The sequence below is a fragment of the Podarcis gaigeae genome (assembly GCF_964106915.1).
Source record: "Podarcis gaigeae genome assembly, chromosome: Z".
Taxonomy (NCBI): domain Eukaryota; kingdom Metazoa; phylum Chordata; class Lepidosauria; order Squamata; family Lacertidae; genus Podarcis; species Podarcis gaigeae.
In genome coordinates this window covers 46,351,277-46,372,441 of record NC_139691.1, presented here as the reverse complement: position 1 = coordinate 46,372,441, position 21,165 = coordinate 46,351,277, and positions in this window count along the sequence as shown.

Genomic DNA, 21,165 nt, shown 5'->3' with positions numbered 1-21,165 from the left:
GAAGAGGAACGGAGAGAGGAGGCAGCCTGCCAGCACTCATGGAGGCAGAGAAAGAAATGAAGGTGTTGGCTGACTGGCAGGCAAGCCCCACTCCTGAGGCTGGTGGCTGGACTGCTGAGGGAGGGAGGGAGTGGGTGAGCATCAGGTGGCCATCCGGAGGCCTGACTGAAGTGTGCTACGCTGCCCGGGGATTTGTGAGACATTGCCTGTTCGGAAATTCTGTTTTTGTCTTGAAATTACAAGTTTAAACCGGTTTCAGGCAATACCTTGCCCAGGATTTGCCCAGGACAGGATTTCTGCCTTGCAGGGAGTTGTACCAGATGACTCCCCCCCCCCCCCCCAGGGTCCCTTCTGGCTCCACAGTATGATTTGACTACCAACTTCTGAGTAGCATCGAGTTATGGAACCCCGAGTTTTGGAACTGTTTGACTTCTTCATTGGCAGATAGAAATGTTGGAAGTGCAACAGTGACGACTTGTGGCAGAAAACATCATGACAATGAGAAGTGTGGTGTGTGTGTGTGTCTCCTGCCCAATTCACACGCTTTTAAAAATATTTATTTTCTTTAAAATGGTATAATAATGCTTTAAATGTATGGTGTGCATATGGTCACAACCAGGCAAGGTCATTTAGGGAGGTCGTGGAGCAAGGCTGAATAAATGGGTGAATGGAGGAGAGTCTCAAGAGTCCTGAGGGCAGCATTTCGACCCAGGGCTGGAGGTTCCCAGCTCTTGCCCTGAGGAAATGCAATCCCTGGCATAAAAAAGCAGCTCATTCCCGATTACAGGCTTGCACTCTAAAAGGGCAATTCTTTTCATGTGTATTCAGAAGTAAGTCACATTGATCTAAATAGAGCTTACTCCCCTACTGTGGATCCCAGATTCAAAATATTTTCTTTTTGGTGGTTTTTCTGAGCGATATTTTCTGAAATACATGTTGGGGAAAGGGTTAATTGCTTTCACATGGGCACAAATCACCCCATGCACCAACAGATGCCTGGTCAGCCAAGCAACAGCCCAGTGCCATCTTTATAAGTAATTAAGGCAGGCCAGCTCATTACTCGGCCAGCGACTCTCGAGAGTCTGTGTTGCATCTTGAATTGCTGGAGCAACAACAACAAAATACTTTGTACTTGTTTATATCTATAGCTGTAAGGTCTACAAGCTGTATGTACAATGAGGGGAAAAAGTATTTGATCCCCTGCTAAATTTGCCCCCCTCACTTACCAAATGGGTATGTATGTATAGGGGAATGTATACACAGGGGTAATAGCCAAAGCTCAGTGGGCAGAGCAGCTGCTTTATATGACGAAGGTCCCAATCCCCAGCAACTCCTAAATAGGGCTGAGAAAGTCTCCACATTGGAGACCTGCAGTAAGCTACCTACATAGATGTATAATCATTTGCTCCACATGGGGTAGCTCTGCTGGTAGAGCAAGAGACTCTTAATCTCAGAATTGTGGGTTCAAGCTCCACATTGGGCAAAAGATTCCTGCATTACTGAGGGTTGGATGACATGATCCTTGTGGTCCCTTCCAAGTCTGCAATTCTATGATTCTATGTCCAGAAGCCTAATCATCTGCAGCAGCAAACAGTTTTGGACCTTAAGTTGCCCCTGTGTGGTGACTGGAACTGGGGGCAACTTTTCCTCACCTTAGATTCCTTGCGATAAGGTCCCATCTGCAGTGTCGAAGGTGGCCAGTTTGCCAGTAGCTCAACAGCTGTTAACTGGGAGTTCCAGTCATAAATATGCAAAGTTTAATGGGGATGCAGCAGCAGCATTCGTAGATCTCAAGGTGGTTCACAGCATAAAAATACAAGACAAAAACAAGAGCAAAACAAAAACCCACACACAACCTCCCACAAACATATTTTAAAGGATATAAGATATTAGTGTGGCTGAAGAGGAACATTTCACCTGGTGCCTAAATGTGTATAATGAAGGCACCAAGCAAAATTGCCTCAGGAGAGCATTCCACAGATGGGAAGCCACTGCAGAAAAGGCCTGTTCTTTATATATAATTTTTTATTCGTTTTAAACACATTTATATTGTCATACATTTTACAAATTTCCAGCTCTTATACAGTCTTTTGGACTTCCATCAGCTCCTCTGATGATCTCCCATCTTTAAGATTTCTCCTGCATTTCTTAAATTTATATTACCTTTAACCTCATAACCAATATCATCCCTTTCATTCAATCAGGCAATAATTTGAATTATTTCCCTTACAAAACTTCCTGCAAACCTACAAATGTAATCGAATAATCACAATTACTTTTCATATAGTCCATAAATTTATGCCAATCTTCTGTGAATCTCTGGTATAGAATCCGGTTTCAGATTCTTCCCATTAATTTGTCCAGTTCTGCATAGTCCATCAATTTCATCCTCCACTCTTCTTTCGTCGGTAATTCTTCTTGCTTCCATTTTTGTGCCAATAAAATTTGTGCTGCCGTCATTGCATACAAAAACAACTTACAATCACTTCTATTTATATCAGTTCCTACAATGCCTAATAAAAATGCTTCTGGTTTTTAAATAAATGTATATTTCAACATTTTCTTCATTTCATTATATATCATTTCCCAGAGGTTTTTAACCTTTTTACATTCCCACCACATATGGTGAAATGTTCCTTCTTTTTCTTTACATTTCCAACATTTACTGCTTACCTTATACATTTTTGCAAGTTTAACGGGTGTAATATACCATCTATAAAACATTTTCACCACATTTTCTTTTAAGACATTGCATGCAGTAATTTTTAAACCTTCTTTCCATAATTTCCCCCATTCATTCAGTTGTATATTGTACCCAAAGTCTTTAGCCCAATTAATCATAACCGACTTTACCTCTTCATCCTTTAAATGCCACTCCAGCAGTAATTTATACATTTTCGACAAAATTTTACATTTATTACTTAATATCTCAACTTCAAACTTAGACTTATTTTCATCAAATCCTTTTTCTTTATAATCCTTTTTAAACATTTCATTTACCTGGTGATAGTGTAACCAATCTCTAACATACTGTTTGACTTCCTCATATGTTTTCAACTTCCATTTACTTCCTTCTTTCTTTAGTAACCTTTCATAAGTTACCCACTTCATATTGATCTTTTTCACACTCATCACTTCTAATGGGGATAACCAGTGTGGTATTTTTCTTTCCAATAGGTTTTCATACCTACCCCATATTTCTATTAGAGATCTTCGAAATATATTGTTTCTGAGAAGGCCTGTTCTTGTGTTGCCACCCTCCAGACCTCTCAAGGAGTAGGCACACAAAGAAGGGCCCCAGAAGATGATCTCAGGGTCCAGGTAGGTCCATGTGGAAAGAGGGGGTCCTTGAGGTATTGTGGTCCTGAGCTGTTTAAGGCTTTATAGGGCAAAACCAGCACTTTGAACTGGGCCTGGAAAGTAATTTGCAGCCAGTTCAGCCGGACCAGGATCGGTGTAATATGCTCAAGTTGTCTTGAATAATAACGTCAAGTCCTGCCTGTCTGCTGCAGCGTATTGTTTTTTTACATTCACCGCGCATAGCCCTTTAAAATCCAGAACCAGAAGTACTAATAACAGAGCTTGTGGGACATTTTGTAGAGTTTGTGACTAAGCCGGCCTAGAAAGTAGAAGATTGCCTAGGGCTGCTCCAGATTTAATGAACCAGATTTATCAAATTACGTCCCTTGCCACACTTGTTGCATGACTCCATTTTCAGTGTTGCCTCCCACACTTGAAAGATGGAAAGGGAGTTGATGCTGCAGGCTATTATGCCAGGAATAGAAATCCCCTGAAACGCAGAGTAGTGGAGCCCCATTCCCATGGCTACAAGAAGCGCCACAGTGGTAGAGTCTTGGCTTGGCATGCAGAGGGTGCCAGGTTCAATCCCTGGCATCTGCAGGCATGACCGGGAATGATTCCCTGCATGAACCCCTGGAGAGCCACTGCCAGTCAGGCAGACAATATTGAGCTAGATGGTTTAATGTTCTGACTGTGTATAAAGCATTTTCCTTTGTCCTTCCTTTCATCTGGACCCAGCTACTCAGAGGTCCAAGAGAATTTATGTCAAGAACAGAAGACCATAGCTGAAGAAGAGCCCTGCTGGATCAGGCCATTTATCTCAGCATCCTCTTCTTACAGTGGCCAAGCAGAACCCATAATGGGAAGACTTGACCCAGTCGCATAGCTAGGGGTGGGGTGGGTAGGGCAGGACACACTGGGCCGCAGGTACCTTGGGGGCAGCACGCCAGAGCCCAAGGCGGTGCCCAAGTCTAGGCACCCCAGAGCCTGGTGCGCTGCTCCCAAAAGCAACACGGCCCAGGGCTGTGCTTTCAGGGCACGAAGCTGGCACATGCTGTCCCCACAAGTGGCACTGGACCCACAGTGCTCCCGAGTCATGGTGTCTCTCCTGGGAGTGACACGGTGGCTCAGGCACCTGCAGGCACTGCGCCGCCAGAAAAAGCAGTGTGGGGCTGGCCACCTCTCCCTCAGCCACCCTCCAGCTGAGGGTGGGGTGGGGTGGGCAGACCCCCTGCATGCTCTGTGCTGCTCAAAAAAGCAATTCAGGCCTGCAGGGTGCTTGAGCCGAATGTGGCAGCTTGGGCACTGGGATTCCAGCAGTGTGTCCCACTCTGTCCTGTGGGCAGCTTGCAACCTCCCGTGTGTGGCACATGCATGCCCCGGGCACCCAACTGGCTAGCTACGCCACTGCCCAGACCCTTCAAGTGCCCCTATTTTCCAGGGGCAGTTCTGGATTTACAGGCGGCATCCTGATTTGATCCCAGAATGTCCTACCTTCCCTTAGGATGTCCCCATTATCATCTGAGAAATGTTGAAGGGTGTGGAGTTTTACAGCCACCAAATCAAGGAGATAAGTAACTACACGACGTTTAGAAGACATATGGAAGCAGCCCTGTATAGGGAAGTTTTTTATGTTTAATGTTTTTATGTATGTTGGAAGCTGCCCAGAGTGGCTGGGGCAACCCTGTCAGATGGGTGGGGTATACCGGTAAATAATGAAATTGTAACAAAATTTAAAAAATTCCTTCCAGTAGCACCTTAGAGACCAACTAGGTTTGTTATTGGTATGAGCTTTCGTGTGCATGCACCCTTCTTCAGATACACTGAAACAGAAGTCACCAGACCCTTATATATAGTGAGAGGGTGGGAGGGGTATTATTCAGAAGGGGGGTGGGAATGGGTGATTGGCTGATAGGTGTGGTAAACCTGTTGATGACTGTTAACAACTACAATTGGTCGTGCAGGAAAAAGCAAGGGGTAAGATGGCTAAAAATAGCTTTATATATGTATAGTGTATATGTATATATGTATAATGAGATAAGAATCCAATGTCTCTAATCAGACCAGGTCTCTCCATGGCTTTAAGTTTGGTAATAAGTTGCAATTCAGCAGCTTATCTTTCCAGTCTTTTTCTGATATTCTTTTGTAATAAGACAGCTACTTTGAGATCTTGTATAGAATGTCCTGGGAGATTGAAGTGTTCTCCTACTGGTTTCTCTGTCTTGTGATTCCTGGTGTCAGATTTATGTCCATTTATCCTTTGGCGTAAGGTTTGTCCTGTTTGTCCAATATAGAGAGCTGAATGGCACTGTTGGCATTTGATGGCATACACAATGTTAGAAGATGAGCAATTAAATAGTCCTGAGATGGTATGTTTGATGTTGTTGGGGCCAGTAATGGTGTTGTTCGGGTGTATGTGGCAGCAAAGTTGGCATCTGATTTTATTGCAGGCTCTGGTACCAGTGTCCATGTTAAGTCTGGTTGTTGTATTATTGTGGGTGAGGAGTTGTTTAAGATTGGGTGGCTGTCTGTAGGCAATGAATGGTCTTCCTCCCAGAGCTTGAGAAAGAGAACTGTCATTGTCTAGGAGAGGTTGTAGATATCTGATGATGGACTGAACTGTTTTAACTTGGGAGCTGTATGTGATTACTATTGGTGTTCTGTTATTTTCTTTTTTGGGGGTCTGTCTTGCAGCAGGTTCTCTCTGGGTATCAGTCTGGCTCTGTTGGTGTGTTGTTTAACTTCATTGGGCAGGCATCTTAGTTCTAAAAGGGTTTGCTGTAGATCTCTTAGGTGAGAGTCTCTGTCTTTAGAGTTGGAACAGATGTTGTTAAGATTGGGTGGCTGGCTGTAGGCAATGAAAGGTCTTCCTCCCAGAGCTTGAGAAAGAGAACTGTCATTGTCTAGGAAATTGTTGTTGTTGTTTGTTGTTATGGAATAGGACATCCCTATTTTTATCGGAGAACTAGTGGCAGGTATGGAAGCCTGCCAGTAGGGCTTGAGTGCAGCAGCAACTATCCCCTACTTGTGATTCTCAGCAACTGGTATTTAGAGGCATATTGCCTCCAATGGGGGGTGTTGAATGTAGCCATCATAACCAGTGGTCCTTGATGGCCTTATCTTCCATGAGTTTGTTGTAAAGCTTTCCAAATTGCTGGCCATTGCTACTTCCATAGTTTAACTCTGCACCATGTCTGCTGTGAATCTTCCAGCAGCCAAGAATGGTAACACCCTGTTCTACCACCAACCCAGAACAGTTACCCACTAGCAATGGGTATGCCATGATGCTGTTCTCTTCCTGCCACCCTCTGCTTGATAAGGAGACCAGGAGCTGTGGGACTGCTGCTGACTTAGGGGTGCTCCTTGAGAACAGCAGACTGTGAGCCAAATTCTGAGTTTCCTGCTCATCACACACCATCTCCCATGCACTTGAACCCTTTTCATGCATTGCCAGGCAACTGAAGCAATTTGGAGGGACACAGTTCTTGAGTGTGATCACAAAGGGCCATAGCTCAGTCCTCAAGTATCTGCTCTGCATGCAGAAGGCCCTTGGTTCAATCTGCAGCATCTCTGCTGAATTTACCCTGTATGGAACCCTGGGGAGATGTTGCCAGTCAGTGTACAAAATACTGAGTTAGATGGAGCAATGGTCTGATTCAGTATATTAATGCCTGAGGAACTCAAGAGGGAGAGCTGGGGGCTGCTGCTTCTGCCCCCACCCTCTCAGCATTTGCCACCTGAGGCAGTTGTCTCACTCTCCTGTGCAGTAGACCTGGCTCTGTAAGTACTGGAGGGTATACAGGAGCCATGCAGTCCTTAAACACGGCAAAATACTTTTCGCCAGCTGTTATATCAGAGGAGCCAATTTGGGTATTTATTGTTGGGGACTTTAAACTTGTTTCTCTTCAAACAGCGCCCACTCACTGCTGTATGCCACATGGCAAACTGCTTTTGGGATGAAATGTGGGGGAGTTGCGCAAGTGGATTGCTAAACAGCAGGAGGATTACACATTCAATTTTCCCTGCTCCCCAGAAAGCCAAAAATTCCACTGGGCTACTAAAAGCTCCTTGAATTACCGTATTTTTCGCCCTATAGGATGCACCTTTTCCCCTCCAAAAATGAAGGGGAAATGTGTGTGGGTCCTATGGGGCGAATGCAGGCTTTCGCTGAAGCCTGGAGAGCGAGAGGGAACAGGGGAGTTCCCGTTGGACTCCCAAGGCTTGTGGATAACTTTGTGCAGATATCAGGCAGCCCTACAAGCTTGGGGGACAGTGGGGAGGTGGAGCGCGCCTTCCCACTGTTCCCCAACCTGATTTGGAGGCTGGCGTTGGCGCTGGGGAGAAGCGCGCTTCTCCCCAGCACCAGCCCCACAAGCTCGCAGCGTGCCTTCCCACTGTTCCCTGACCTGGTTCAGAGGCTGGTGCTGGCCAGCCCCACAAGCTTGGGGAACAGCGGGGAGGCGGAGCGCCGCCACTCCGCTGTTCCCCGACCTGGTTTGGATTCCCCGACCTGGTTTTGGGGGGGAAATAAAGAAAAAAAAATTCCCCTTTATTTTCCCCGCAAAAAGCTAGGTGCGCCCTATGGGCCGGTGCGCCCTATGGGGCGGAAAATACGGTAGTGCAAACTGTTCTTTAGATCCTGGTCAAGATTACTATTTATACAGGGTTACCAATGGCATGTGGTCAGTGGCCATGGGGAACTAGGCTAGTCCCCTGAATGTTCCTGGAAAATTAGAGTACTAAACTATTAAAGCCTGGAGCCTCCTTCCCAAAGCCAGGGAAGTTTCTGTCCAGCTTAGGAAAGGAGGTGTGATGCTCACTCATGGGGTGTCAATATGTCACCCCCACGATCACCCTTGTAAGGTGATGTCTCTGGCCCTAACCATTCCCCTATGAAAAATTTCACTGCACAACACTGAGGGCTACCAATGCTTGTGGTGCTTTATAATAGGAGCAAACCAGGCCTCTGCATCAAGGGACTTTCCATCTAAAGTCTGACAGTTATAAGAAAATGGAAGGAGAGCAGACAGGAAAGATGGGCATACTCTGGTATGAAAGAAAGAAAGGAATACTGTACATTATTATTAGCCTTTGTGGACTTTCTACAGACCTTCTGCACATGAGCATTTGGAATACACCAATGTAAAAAGAAGAAGTGGCATTCTGATGATGTGCCAATTATGTGCCAATATCACAGACTTGAGAAGACAGACCTAACCAAGGTCATTCGTTCACACTGGTTTAACCTTCAGTCTGGACTAATGTAGCGTGCTCTATATGGGGCTGCCCTTGGGAACTTCTATTGGTTCAAACTGCTGACAATGCGCTCCTGTCTGGTACTCTCTGAACAAAGTGCATAATGACATTTCAGTTCAATCTTTGTTGGGAAATCTCAGAGTATTAGGAGATGCCAACCTTGGGGTAAGTCCTAGCAGGGTTGGGGGGTTAGAACCTGAGGCTCTGAGACACAACTGATCCAGGGGAGGGTCCCAGTGGATTGGGATGCGGAGATCTAGACTGGATCTATACTGATCTAAAAAAATGCTAAGGAAAAAAGTTTTATAACTCTCAATGCAATTTTCCACTGACTGCTGTACAACACCCCCTGGTGTCACATTTTTATAATGCATTTATGTTATAACTCACCAGTATAGATTAGTCCCATGATTCAGGGGAAGGGCCTAGTGGCCTGTTAGAGGAGCACCCCATCCAAGTGACACACCACTGGCTGAAAAGGTGACTCCAGTGACTTCCTTTTCAGGTAAGGGCCCCCCAAGAAAATAATTCTGATTGCAAGCTTACTCCATTGACTCCACCGCCATCTCCAAAGATGTGCAAGCAGCAGCACAGGCGCAAACAAACCATGCATGCCCAGTCTCTCTAGAGGAGTTCCTGTTTGCTTGCCTGAAACTTAGGATGTCAGCTGTGCCAATAAACTGTGCTCTTCAAAAGGAGAGTCCAGGGGGCATATCACGTGTTGGATCAGTGACTTAGCCAAGCCTAGCCATGAATCTTAGTGCTCTGTCACACTTTATCTCATCGTAACCTGTAGACTGAGGGATGTGGGTGGCGCTGTGGGTTAAACCACAGAGCCTAGGACTTGCCGATCAGAAGGTCGGTGGTTCGAATCCCCGCGACGGGATGAGCTCCCGTTGCTCGGTCCCTGCTCCTGCCAACCTAGCAGTTCAAAAGCACGTCAAAGTGCAAGTAGATAAATAGGTACCACTCCGGCAGGAAGGTAAACGGCATTTCCATGCGCTGCTCTGGTTTGCCAGAAGCGGCTTAGTCATGCTGGGCACATGACCCGGAAGCTGTACACCGGCTCCCTTGGCCAGTAAAGCGAGATGAGCGTCGCAACCCCAGAGTCAGTCATGACTGGTCCTAATGGTCAGGGGTCCCTTTACCTTTACCTTTAACCTGTAGACCCAAGGTTGGGATGCTTCACTGACTTCATCAATAAAACTTTCAAAGCTTCCTGTGATGGTAATGGTTCGAGTTTTGAGTATGGGAGGGAGAGGGAGGAGGACACTTTTTCTGCAGAAAAGTGGAATGTTCATTTTGTTGGTTTATTTTTTAAGGTGATAAAATTAGATGATATCCAAAGCCTTTTTTCCAGTGCTATTTTTCTAGAAAAAGAGGTGCTGGAACTCACCATGAACACCTCTCTTGTTCTCTTATAATGGCAATGGTGCCCATCTGAGAGGTGTTGGAACTGAGTTCCGGTGAGTTCCAGTTGGAAAAAAAGCCCTGCTCTCTCTCTAATGGCTCAAAATTTTGGCAACATTTCACTCTGTGTGGGGTAGGTGGCAGCATTGATCAATTTTTCACTCAGGGTAAAAAACCCCAGAACTTAACAGTCCTTGCAGAGGCTGTTCCTGGGCACACTGGATTTATTATTATTTTGTATTTGCAAATTTGGTGGCCAATTACTAGTGTTCGCTCAATAGATGGGGAAACCTCAAACAAGCAGGCTATTTAGGAGAGAGCTGGCTCACCTCATGACCACTGACCATGACACCTCTCCTCCATCAAGTGGTATTCAGTGACAATATCCTTACCTCAGGAATTTGCCTAATCTCCTTTGAATAAATCTGACAAATGTGCCATAATAATAAATAATAATAAATTTTATTTATATCCCGCCCTCCCCAGCCGAAGCCCTTGACAAGATATACCATTCTGTGCTGACGCTATGAAATGCAGTGCTCTCAGCAAGGTTTAATGATGAGACGCACCATTATTAAAGCCAAGGCTAATAGTCATTGTTGCATCATGTGGCAGTAAATTTCAGCTATGAATGAGGCAAATGAGGTGTTGAGATATCACAAACAGGTAATTGGTGGTAGGTTTCTCTCTTTTTTTCCCTTAACTGATTTTCTGCTAAAAGGGTAAATCTGGATTAATTGTGGAGAGGCAATATGGGCAATTATGCCAACACTGTGGTGCAGACTCTGAAAGATGTTTGCATATTACTATTTATTAAATTTATTGCCAAAGGCAACTCAAAACAACTTGCAACAAAATAGATATTAAAACAGACAAGCAAAAATACATTAAAACAATACATTAAAAACACCCCACCCACTCTAAGATACCCGAGGAGCTCTGATCCCACAAAAAAGCACTCAGCACCTCAGGTTTTTTTCTTTTATCTAGACTCAATATTCTGACAATCAATTTCATGGCATGGCCCTCTGTTCTAGGACTCTGAGACAGGGAGAAAGTTATCTGCATTTGTTTTTGCCTCTCCATGAATAAAATTGTAAACCTCAAGTGCCCCCTCCCCTCTGCATCACTGGGACCAGATTGTTGTTGTTTAGTCGTTTAGTCATGTCCGACTCTTCGTGAACCCATGGACCAGAGCACGCCAGGCACTCCTGTCTTCCACTGCCTCCCGCAGTTTGGTCAAACTCATGCTGGTAGCTTCGAGAACACTATCCCACCATCTCGTCCCCTGTCGTCCCCTTCTCCTTGTGCCCTCCATCTTTCCCAACATCAGGGTCTTTTCCAGGGAGTCTTGTCTTCTCATGAGGTGGCCAAAGGATTCTAGCCTCAGCTTCAGGATCGGTCATTCCAGTGAGCACTCAGGGCTGATTTCCTTCAGAATGGAGAGGTTTGATCTTCTTGCAGTCCATGGGACTCTCAAGAGTCTCCTCCAGCACCAGAATTCAAAAGTATCCATTCTTCGGCGATCAGCCTTCTTTATGGTCCAGCTCTCACTTCCATACATCACTACTGGGAAAACCAGAGCTTTAACTATACGGACCAGATGCTTTCCACCAAATGTCACCAGTCGTGCCAGGAGTGCACCAGGAAAGAGACAATGGTATGGAGGATGAGTGCCTATCTTCAGGCCAGAGGGCTGGCCCATTAATGCTCTGAAGTAACAACAACAACAACAACAACAACAACAACAACATATAATTTATACCCCACCCATCTGGCTGGGCTTCCCCAGCCACTCTGGGCGGCTTCCAGCAAAACATTAAAATACAATAGTCCATCAAACATTAAAAGCTTCCCTAAAAGTCCTTCACAAGTGGATGGGAGTGGTCTCAAGACCAAGGCTTATGAATAGAGTTGTGCACCAGATTCAGCTCAAACCAGTTAAGATTCACCCTTTGGCTAAGTTGGGTAAAGGTAGCCCTGGGTTGCTTCAGAATGATCTGGGGCTGTCTGTGTTTATAATTTTTTAATTGTACATTGAAAATAATTCTGTATGTGTTGTGCTGAAGGCATAGTATGGAAACTTCCACTTAGAATGCTGCTCTGACATGAGGTTTTCAATTTAGGTCACATGAAAGAGACTGAATTTCAGGCCTATGCCCATGCTAATCTGTGGGCATCCATTTTGTGTGATTTAGTCTTTGTTTTCAAGCCACAAAAGAGGATGGTGTGCTAATGAATCTCTCCAGGAAAAAAACCAGCCTCCAGGCAGAGGAGAGACAGACCTTTGTTTTCAGCTCTGGATAAAGTTATTTCATATTTCTAAGACATTATGCCTGTGCTAGGAACAGCGCATGATTTCATGCAATTACCATGTTTTTGGACTGGACAGTTTTAATTTCAGGAAGAGTCCGTTTTTATTCACTCTATTGCTTCCAAATGTGCAATATTAATGACTGCAATAGTCAGGGGATACAGCATGGGTGGGGGAGAGAAAGGGCTTTGGCTCAGTGTGCCTGTTCTCGGCAAGGGACCACACATACACAGTCAAACTGAGCAGGATTGAACTTTCTCCTCCCCAACTGGATTGGCATTCAGGAATACCTGGATGACTGCAGGTTCCCAGCCCCAGCAAGAAGCAGAGCATTCTAGGAGATTTTGAAGCTGACCATTCAAGCACACATTGCAGAGTGAGTGCAATATTAGCGAAGGTCTGTGGCTCAGTGGTAGAGAATCTCTTTTGCATGCAGAAGGCTCCAGGTTCATTCTCCACATCCCCAACTTGGGCAAGGAATTTTCTGGGAATGTTTTACCTTAGAAAGCTGCTGCTGATCAATGCATGCCACATCTCAGACATGTTACATTTATTTAATGTTACATAAGATTTTGAACAAATGTGATCATTGTATTGTATTGTATTGCAGGGAAATTCATGCCTGTATTTTTCCATGGGGTTTGAGATGGAGACCTGCTGTAAATTTCCATTACAGAGGTGGAGGGATCTGACTCTTTATACTACAATCACATGCAGCCGTAATACTTGGATTGGTTTACAAGATGTTTGCATATGTTCATGAAGTAGGGTCCTCCATCTGAGAACATGTTGCCTTCTGTTCTCAACTGCCTGAGGCACATAGGCTGGAAATAGGGGAGAGAGAAAGAGCTTTGATTTTTTTTTTTTTTTAGTGCAAAAGTTGGATTTTAGCAAAGTTAGGTCTTTAAGTCTTGTAGTGGGAACAGTATATGTTTATGTATATCTGAGACAAAGTATTTTCATTGTTTTTGTAATGTTTGAAGCTAAGCTCTGTTAGTAAATCTTTTCAACCATTTTTTTTTTTTGGACGAGAAATTTATTTCTAAACAGGAGTCAGTTTACAAAGAGAAAAACTTCCACTTGCTTTCATTTACAAACTTCTTCAAGCTAAATGAGTCTTTGTTCAAGGATGACAAGGAGGTCTTGGCCCTATAGCCAGCGCTGGGTCAGGATCATTCTGGGGTGGAGGAGCTAGAACCTGTGATGAGGCCAAGAAAGCGTCATCCAGAACCCGGGTAATTCAGCCTCTGAAACTGAGGCTAAATGGGTCCAAGGCTGAGGAAGAGGCATTGCCTCACACTCCCCCCTGCTCTCCTCAGAAATAAGACTCTCCTCTCAAAGAGACTTCTGGATGAAGGGAGTTGACAGGAGTCAGTTGAGTTCAGGGTTTGGTTCCAGCTGCTTCAGCTTAGAAATGCCAATGCTAGGCTGGAAGAGCTGCTGGTTCATCTATGTCCCAGCTCCATCCCCTGTCTGTTTTCAGATCTCCAACCTATGCTAAAAACCTGATCACAGACTGCTCTGACTTTGTCTTCCGAGTAACTCTTGATGTGGACTTCTCTTGCTTGGATTCTGAGCTTGGACCAGTTTTGAATACTGTTTTTGTTGCTGCCCACACTGGCATTGCTGTTGACAAGTCCTCCATTTGTGCAGAACCCCAATGAGAACAGGACAGTATGAACAATGTTGATCCAACACAGCAGAAGGAAATTCCCTAAGACCACAGGGGGACAAGATGCAGTTGTGTCTACCAAAATGATGATTCTCATAGGAAGCAATCCCCGAGTCACAGGTGAATGAATTAAAAAGAGTTGGCACATGATGAATGGACATTAAATGTTATGTAACTGGAATATCCATTGCCACTGATGAATGCCATAAAATTCTCCCCGTCAGGGCCTATTTTTAAATCTACAATTCATCTAGGCAGACATTTGCTCAAGTTTTTAATTAAAAAGTCTTCATCAATCTGCAAGTCATAAGGAGCTCAGTACAGTTCAGAGAGCTAGGATACAAGGGCCCCAATTCAGTTAAAAGGAGTTACGCCACCTGAAGTGTGTTTACTCTGAAGTATGTTCTTCTTAGGTCTGTGGAACTTGGTATTTCGCAAGCATCAAAATTAGTGTTTGTTTGTTTGTTTTTTTAAAAAAATAAGCCATGAGGGAAACCAGCAAGTAGGATCTGGGCACAAGAGCACTCTCTGATCCTGTGCTTTCCATCAACTGATATTCAGAAGCATTGCTGCTTTTAATCATGGAGGTAGAGCATAGCCCCCATCATGGCTATGACCTTGATAGTCTTCTCCTTCTCCATGAATTTGTCCAATCCTCCTTCAAAGCTATGCAAATTGGTGACCATCACTGCTTTCTGTGGGAATAAGTTCTTTCCTTGCTACTTCTTCCCGTATCATTTTTCTTAGCTTTTAAACATACCCCACCCCTATCCCTATATAGCAGGCACGTCCAACTTCCAAGAGATTGCAATCTACTCCCACTATAAAAAAAAACTGGCAGTGATCTACCCATTGGATTGACCAGAGGTGTTGAGCTTTTTTGGGGGGAGGATGAGCTTTTTTTCTTTTTGGATGTGGGTAGTCAGGGTCCCACAAGACCATGATCGACACCCCAGTTTCAGTGTAGAATTGGAATTCCAACTTGGAGCAGCAATGGTGAAAGTGGGACTATGACAGTCCTTTTTCCCGATTAGATAATCCCAAACACTTTTCTCTCTGACTCTTCCCATCATCCACTTTGGCTCCTCCCACTGCCAGCATGGAGTTCACAACAGGAAAAGCCTCCAATGTACAGAAATGTGACCATTTGCTTCATTATGATATTTCTATAAGGTAGCCATGGCATGGAGAAAACTTGTGGTGGTTATCTAAATTAAAAGTCTCATCAGCTCCACCAGAGTTTAAGAACAATATATTTCTCTGGGTTAAGGAGAGGGATATCTGATATTCAGTCAGCAACAAGTCTTAGTCCTTTTTGCTCATACTGTTACAAAGAGAAATCCACCCCCTCTTTAGCCTTCCTCTGTTGGACAATTTATGCCTGCTATTAGGACAAGATAATGCATCTAGGATGACATAATCAATTGGTCAACAGCAAAGAGAGTGTGTGTCGAAAAACACCAACAACTATCTCTTACTAACGTTGTGCTATACCGATAAGACCATTTGAGAAGGCCTAAATCACACCTCCTTCTGGTGAACTTCTAAAAATAAACCCAATGAGTTAGAAAAGGGCAGGTCAGCTCTGCAAGAAACATCTACTCCTCTGATTAATCACTAAGTCCAAGTCCCTCCAGACATTAATTGGCTGAAAATAGCTGTCACAATAAACAGGTTTTATTCCCACCTTAACTGAGTGGCGACAGGAAAGTATATCTTCTTTTCTCTGTTTTTCTGCCCATATCTCCCCAAGGGATGGGGGTAGAAATTTGGTATGGTCTGCATTTTAAGCTGAATGTCATTCACAATTCCAAGAATAATAATACAGTGGTACCTCGGGTTAAGTACTTAATTCGTTCCGGAGGTCTATTCTTAACCTGAAACTGTTCTTAACCTGAAGCACCACTTTAACTAATGGGGCCTCCTGCTGCCACTGCACCGCCACCGCCCAATTTCTGTTCTTATCCTGAAGCAAAATTCTTAACCTGAGGTAATATTTCTGGGTTAGCGGAGTCTTTAACCTGAAGCGTATGTAACCTGAAGTGTATGTAACCTGAGGTACCACTGTAATAATAATAATAATAATAATAATAATAATAGAATTGAAACACAGGTATCCTTTGAAATCAGCACTTTATCTAGTAGTGAGAACCCAAGAAGGGCCTCCCCTGTTGATCTCATACTCTCCAACATGTCAAGGTGAAAAACTGGGACACCATCTTCTGGGGACATGCTCCCACATGAGCCATGTGACCAGCATTATTTCGCAACCCCCTCAAAAACTGTACAGGAGAACAGCACCCAAAAGTGCATGTTATGGGGGGGGGGTTGCGAGGTCACACCACTGAAAAAAGTGCTTTTACTGAGTGAGATTGTGGCACGCAAAATGGCTGCTGTGCTCTCACATTAACAAAATGGGATGTCCCAGTTTTCCAGGGACAGTTGAGAGGTATGTGCTCTTAATGCAGTTGTGACTTGAGAGAGAATTGAGTGCATCTCTAGGGGTGAAGTCATGGAGAATCATAGTATCTGCTGTGGCTGCAGGGGCTTGTAGCTGCTGCCTCCTACATTGTTTTTGCTGCATCAGCAGCAGTGAAGGGCCCAAGCCTGGGCAATGTGTATGGCAGACCTGGGCTGCTCAGATGACAAGATGACTCAGCCTCACTAATGTTGTCCAAAGGAAAGCAAAATAAGCAAAATAAGATGCTTGGCACCAGCTTGGCTGCAGGAGTTGCTGGAAGGAGACATACAAGGCACCATACAAGGGACTCCACTCTGGAGTTTTGTAGGTTTACTCCTTAGCCTTTTCTTCTCCCAAATATATCCCACAAGACAGTGGAGGTTTAGGGTCAGAGCTTTCCTCCTTTTAGACGGGCTACCTTGCCAGGTGAACAAGCCCCATCTGCCCCTTACGTCCCTCTATGGCATGTGCAGAAACCGCCTTGTTACAGATTCCAAAGATGAGTATAGCCTTATCTTCCGTAAGTTTGTTTATTTTAAAGCCATCCGAGTTACTGGCCATTTCTGCTGCCTGTGGGAGAAATCTCCTTTCTGTGATTCAGAATAGTTCTTAGGGGTATTCAGTATCTAAATAACTCCATTGCTTGTTTGTTTGCTTTCCAGCTCAGACTAATTGCACCGCAGTCAATGCCTTTCTTCCATACTCTCCTCTGTCTTGATTTGAGAACAGATTTCCATTCTGCAGGCGTTGTCTAACTGAGATTGGCATGTCTGCTCATTTAAGCAAAATATTCATATTAATCTGTCCTAACCATATTAAGCAATGAACTTTACTAATGCTAATACATTGTGATGATTTTGTGGAAGGCCGGCAAAGAGGAGAGACGAGTGCAGAGTATCTCTGGATAAATATTTAATGCAAAATTATTGATTTGATGCTACAAGAGAATGTTATTGTAAGCACTCTGAAGCCACCCGTGGCTTGGGAAGCAGCTCCATGCAGCTGTTTTCAGCCAGAGGTGGGTCCATTCCATAAATGGCCTTCTGGGAATCTTCTTTTCAAGTGATAAAACTTTATGGTTGGGAATGGGAGGATAGGAACTAATTTATACAGTCTAGAACAAGTGTGGTTGGATAATGCTTCTTTCCTTCTACCTAGCTGAAGATGACAGTGGCAAGTATTATAATGTGTGTGCAACTCCATATTGTAAGGTTACCAGATTGTTTTCATTGAATCTGGGGACCCTTTTCAACTTCCTGCTAATTAGATGGATTTTGTCAGGGGACTGATTTGCAAATCCAGGGACATCTGGCAAGCTTACCCTACGGTAGGTAATCCTGAAAAGACCATAGAGCTGAAAGAGGAAGCGGGAAAGAGCACCACTTTTCCAAGTTCCTCCTTTAGCTGTATCTACTTTCCAAGGGAGGAAAAAGTAACCGCCCTCACCTCCTGAGAAAGGGGTAGCGTGTGTGTGCACGCACACATGTTCAGCCTGGAAGCTCTCCCTGGGGAGAGTATTCTGTAATCAGGGAACCACCACTGAAAACACCTGTAGCAAAAACTGGAATATAACAAGCATCATCTTAAAAGACAAATCCCCTGTTTTCTCTCACAAGAAAAGGAACACAGGAAGCTGAGAGCATTGATCCATTTAGCTCCCAATTATCTGCACCACTGATTGGGAATAGGGTTCTGTGGGGAGGACATTTCATAGGTTAGGGGCTCTCTCAGACCACAATTCCCTGCACTTCTGAGAATGGGAAAACTATGAAAAGAGTCCCCTTCCATGCTGCTCTTAACACCCAGGATACAGGATGATGGGGATGGTCTTTCAGATATTTGACACCTAAGTCAGCACTGTGAAGAAGCACCTGCAAATGGCAGCCAGTCAACAGAGGGTTTAATCCTGCTGGGGTCTGCAACCACAGCACATTTCCTGTGGGGAACACATTGGTGAATCAGATCCCTGTAGCCTTCACCCAACCCCACCACTACCCTGTGACATGCCCTCCAACGTTTCTGCAATGAAAATAGAGATGTCCCATTCCATAATGATAATTTTATTCCTGGGTTGCACCAGCCACTCTGGGCAGCTTCCAACATACATAAAAACATAATAAAACATTAAACATTAAAAAAAACACACCACCCTTCCCTATACAGGATTGCCTTCAGAAGGCTCGGTGGTCGGATAATTCCATACCCTCCAACATTCCTCCAATGAAAATAGGGACATCCTAAGGAAAGGGTGATGTATGGAAGTGAGAGCTGGACCATAAAGAAGGCTGATTCCTGAAGAATTGATGCTTTTGAATTATGGTGCTGGAGGAGACTCTTGAGAGTCCCATGGACTGCAAGAAGTTCAAACGTATCCATTCTTAAGTAAATCAGACCTGAGTGCTCGCTGGAAGGACAGATCATGAAGCTGAGGCTCCAATACTTTGGCCACCTCATGAGAAGAGAAGACTCCCTGGAAATGACCCTGATGCTGGGAAAGATGGAGGGCACAAAGAGAAGGGGACGACAGAGGACGAGATGGCTGGACAGTGTTCTCGAAGCTACAAACAGGAGTCTGACCAAACTGCGGGAGGCAATGGAAGACAGGAGTGCCTGGCGTGCTCTGGTCCATGGGGTCACGAAGAGTCGGACATGACTAAACGACTAAACAACAACAACAAAGGAAAGGGTTGGGGACGCGGGTGGCGCTGTGGGTTAAACCACAGAGCCTAGGACTTGCTGATCAGAAGGTCAGTGGTTCGAATCACTGCAACAGGGTGAGCTCCCGTTGCTCAGTCCCCGCTCCTGCCAACCTAGCAGTTCGAAAGCACGTCAAAGTGCAAGTAGATAAATAGGTACCGCTCCAGTGGGAACGTAAACAGCATTTCCGTGCACTGCTCTGGTTCACCAGAAGCGGCTTAGTCATGCTGGCCACATGACCCAGAAGCTGTACACCGGCTCCCTCGGCCAGTAAAGCGAGATGAGCGTTGCAACCCCAGAGTCAGCCACGACTGGACCTAACAGTCAGGGGTCCCTTTACCTTTAAGGAAAGGTGGAACATTCCAGGATCAAATCAGAAACTAGGACTGCTTCTCTAAATCAGAGATCTCCCTGGAAAATAGGGGCACTTGGAGGGCCTGTTGTGACAATCCTAGATTATCCAGGAGGCCCGACTTGATGCAGTGCTGTCTTGACCCAACTCAGTCCGAGCCCAAATTACAACCAGTAATCTGGTTGAAATGTACAATTTTGTACTAGAAGGTTGTGTTTGCTTGTTTCCCTTGCTGGTGTCTTATGCCAAGCTTGCGAAGAAGAGGATACTTATCTATCATCCACCAAATTCATTACAGTCCACGGTGACACTTGCTTTTTTATCCCCAGCAGGCATTTTTAAATAAAGGGAGAAAGGAGCTGCTTTCGAAAGACCACACTGTTATTCATCAATGTTATTAAATTGCTGTCCCGCTTCATCCCTCCTCCCTCTGGTCCTTGACTCCTGGAGCTACAAATAGCAAATATACAAAATTGCTCAGGAAAAGCAGGATTTAAATCAGGCTGTCAACCAAAGACTCTTAAAAAATAATAATGGGGCGGTGGTGGTTCACAAATCAGCAAAATGGCACTGTTGAAGGAGTGGGGATCGTGACAGTGGGGTGCCTAAGAAGTATCGCAAAAATTGGTTCAAGTGATCGGCAAACTCGCCTTGCAATTAGCTCAGATTTCATGGAGACCCGTTGAGGAAGCTTGAGACTTTGAAAGTGCTCTGAAATGCTTAGAATGCTGTTAGGCCAAGGGAGGGAAGAAGCTCTCTGGCAGGATCCCTACCGACTGATGGTTTGTTTGCAGGTGTATTTTGCAATGTGTAACGGTGAATAAATATGTTGAGTCCAGCTTCTCTCAGTTCCTCATTTATATGCACATTAGCATCTTAAAATGCAGGAAGGTCGTTTCCCTCCTCTCTCCCCTCGCTGCATTTCAAGTCATGTTTTTATATCGCTGTGCACACCAGAGAGGAGGTGGGGATGTCTTCACCCAATACACATTTCCTTATTTTTTTCCATGCTGTTGCAACCACCCCAAGCGCCTGTTCCATGAAGCTGCTGTCTGCACATGTCCAATGACTGTCTTGCATGTGCAGCAGGATTTCTTCAATAACTCACTACAGGATGGATATGGATTGTGGCTAATGTCATGTGTACTTCAAAACCCAGCAGTGGAAGCACAGTGGATGCCGAGTAAATGGCAATGTGTACTAGGAGTAAACCGTTATGTGTATACAGCCTACCGTTCAGTATGTACTTAAAATGCTTTTTGGGCAATGGATGCCAGTCTTTCGGAGTTGTTTCAGGCTATATATGAAAATACAGTGGTACCTCAGGTTACAGACGCTTCAGGTTACGCATTTTCAGGTTACAGACGCACCGAAACCCAGAAGTACCAGAACTGGTTACTTCCGGGTTTTGGCACTTGCGCTTGCGCAGAAGCACTAAATCGTGCTTTGCGCATGCGCAGAAGCGCTGAATTGCGTCATGCGCGTGCTCAGAAGTGGCGCTACGGGTTGCAAACGCTGCAGGTTGCAAACGTGCCTCCCGCACAGATCACATTCACAACCTGAGGTTCCACTGTAGGAAGAACTTAAAACTGGCTCAGCATCTAATAAGTAGTCAGTGCAGATCCCTTGGCATAGGCTTTGCACTTTGCTGTTGGCTCCCCAGATATATTTGGTTGACTTCTTTGACTTCTGCAGGAATTAGA